The sequence below is a fragment of the Pristiophorus japonicus genome, unplaced genomic scaffold (genome assembly GCF_044704955.1).
Source record: "Pristiophorus japonicus isolate sPriJap1 unplaced genomic scaffold, sPriJap1.hap1 HAP1_SCAFFOLD_254, whole genome shotgun sequence".
Lineage (NCBI taxonomy): Eukaryota > Metazoa > Chordata > Chondrichthyes > Pristiophoridae > Pristiophorus > Pristiophorus japonicus.
The window spans coordinates 253,524-256,668 of record NW_027252274.1 but is presented as its reverse complement, the minus strand read 5'-3'; the positions used below and the strand labels follow the sequence as shown (position 1 = coordinate 256,668).

Genomic DNA, 3,145 nt, shown 5'->3' with positions numbered 1-3,145 from the left:
AAGTCCTCAATTGTCAGTTGGTGAGATGAGAGACTGAATCTCTTTCCACACTCAGCTGGTAAATGGCCTCTCCCTGACGTGTTTCCACTGAACGCACATCTGCATCCATTCCCACAGTCCCCACATTTACAGTGTTTGTTCAGCTGGGCACAAGACTCTCACAGGTTGACGAATGGTTGCAGTTCTATCCACACACAGAACATGTGTACTGTTTGTCACCGCTGTGATTGGTGTTTTTCCAAAGGCTGATGATAACATGATCCTGATGAATCCAGAGAATCTCTCAAATCTTGATGTGATGTTATGTTTGAGTTACCAAGCTGCAGATTCTCCCCTTCTAATATCCTGCAAATGTAGATTACAAAAGTTGTTACTTTAAGTACAGGATAGAAATTCAGAACAGACAATTCTAGTTTCTATCGGACATTCTGTCCCCCTCCTGTCCCTCCGAAGCTGTAAAAGCCTTATTCTAGACACTCTCCCTCCATCCTTATTGTCCAAAATCAACTGCGAATTACTTTCTCCAGGAAGTGCTGAATCTGGCTGGGTGCAATTCCACAGAAATGTGTTAACCTCTGGTGCTTCACCATCAGTCGACTCAGTGAGTGTCAGCAGGATTTCCACTGTGGTAGGCATCAGAGCCGAATCCAATCCTACACACAAATGACATCCACAGACCTCCCAATTGATGTCACTGGATCAGTATCAAGAGCAAGGGCAGTGGCTAACTTTTACTCATAATTAGCGCAGTGGTACTGAGGACAATTATAACCCCTGAACTGCTGCCTTGGCTGAGATCAACTAACAGCCCAGATCAAGGATCGAACTTGGGAACATCTCAGTCAGTATTGCAGAGTGTTCCAAAATTTGGGGGCTTGAGGGAGGGTTGGAAATATTATATTGAAACAAATTTTACTTCAACTTTAAACAAAACCTTCGTCACATTGCACAATTCTGAATTTTTTCCAAATTAAACAAGCAAGTCAAATGGATTATAAAAACAATGTGCCATTTTAGAAAGGCTCAAGTCACTGGAATAGACAGCTTCACAATCACAGCACAATACAGAAGGGAGCGAATGTTAATGGGAGCTCGGTTCGTGAAGTCCGCCGACACTCTGAGATAAACTGGACTGTACCTTTAGATATAAATAGGCAGAGAAAAGAGAGTCCCTGTCCCTTTAAATAGCTACCCCATTCCCCAGAGCAATGGGAGCAGCAACAGCGCGCTATCTCTTGAGATACTGACACAGCAAACACCGCGGGATGGGTTCCCGCAGGTTCCTAAAGACCTAAGAAATACAATTGCATCAGGTTAAGAAGAACAACTGAAAAGAATGCACACTGAGTCCTTGCTATGTGCGTGTGTGTGTGTAAGCAAAACACATTATTCTTAATCTTTGCTAGAGATAAGCTATTATCTGCACCAGTTATTATCCAGCATTTTATTATCGATCATTTACACTGTAATTGCAGAGTGTTTAATTCATTTGCCATTTATTGATGACCCATTGTCTTGCGTGCTATTGTTTAGAAAATGATGTCAGAATGACCATTCCTTTACCAAGGTGACCATGTCTGTCCGCAGTATTCAGTGGGAAGGCGATTAAATCGTTATTCTGGGATTTGGACGCTGTGGGAACATCGGCGCAAAATCACACGTTTTAATATGAAATATGTCTGTTTTCTCACATGTCGAGCGGCTGTGAGAAGCGGAACTTTGAGTAAAAAATGGCGGGGCTCGTCCGGGATTTGGCCCGGGACCTCTCGCGTTTCAAATGTGATCATTTGTAAGCGAGAATCATAGCCCGAGAACAACGAGCCGCCGACAGTGAAAAGCGCAGCTCTCAGATTCTGCCGGTAGTGAGAAAAGATATTAGACCCATCGTGCTTGTGTTGTCCCTCAGAGACCTATCTAATTAGTCCCCCTCGCCATAGTCCTACAAATGTCATCCTTTTGACGAATATGTTATTAATTTGAGACATGACATGAGCAAAGTACAGCATCCTTGTAAGAAAAAGGACAATTTGCCGATGAGGTTAAATGTGAATGACAAAACGACCATTCAGGTCAAAGCTGTAGGACAACGACGACGAGGATGGGATTCGAACCCATGCGTGCAGAGCTCAATGAATAAGCAGGCCATCGGCTTAACCTCTCGGCCACCTCCTCCACTCCATAGCTCATCTTCAGCGATTCAATCTCCTGCTTTTTGTATCCACACAGAAATAATGTGCAAGAAAGTCCACTTCACAGCTTGCTCTGTCCGTGCATGCAGATCGACAATGTTGAAAACGTTGCATTCGATTCCATCAGCAAACAGCCTTCCTTCACTTCAGGTGAGTGACTGGAAGAGATGGTTGGTTTCTCAGTAGAATCGCAACAAAGAATATAACATTTCAGGCAGTGAGCGAATACGACCGCGGCAGGACTCGAAGCTGCACTATTCTGATAATTTTGTGGTTTGCGATCGAAGTCAGACGCCTTACCCATTAGGCCACGCGGCCTCTGACATTAGCGTACGTTGTGCTGTTGTGCTGTTGTGTATATTGGGAGCAAATTCGGGGCAACTGCAATATCAAGGAGTGGATTTCGGAAAAGATGAGCATATTTCTAATGAATGAACAGGCGCACTGCGATCTGGTTGCGCACCGGCGCAGTAAACCCCGAGGAGAAAATCCGTTTTAAAGGGAAAGATTATGAACCGGAACTGACAACCGGCCAGTTTAAACAGACACAGAATGATCCGCGACTACAAGGACATCCCTTTTACCCAGATGCAGAATGACCCTTGACTGACGGCAGTTGCCTTTTAAAAGAATTAAGTGAGATTTCTATCTTCCCTGAAGGCAATTGTGCAGTGGGGCTCAGGACCACGCGGGGCTCAGACGGTTATTAAAGCCACAGGTGATAGACAGGCAGGAAGCAGGGAGCGACCTAAAACCCGCCCAGACTGAAATATATATATTTTTAACATTTTAAGAAAACAAATAGGTTTAAATTTTGTTTTTAAAAAATTGAATTTGATTTGTTTTAAATAAATAAATAATTGATTCATAATCTATGTATTTTTTGATTGAACGAAGACTTTGTGACTAGAAGAATTTCATTGAATGCAGTCAATAAATACCCAAACACAGTAAGC

At 43.2% G+C, this 3,145-nt stretch overlaps 1 non-coding gene across 1 annotated transcript; it reads right to left on the bottom strand.

Annotated features, from left to right (window-relative positions):
• Positions 1–2,417: 2,417 nt before the first annotated feature.
• Positions 2,418–2,507, bottom strand: trnar-ucg (transfer RNA arginine (anticodon UCG)). Its single transcript is given in 2 exon segments — positions 2,418–2,453; positions 2,471–2,507. It is a non-coding gene; the product is annotated as a tRNA-Arg (tRNA).
• Between the last annotated feature and the right edge of the window lie 638 nt (positions 2,508–3,145).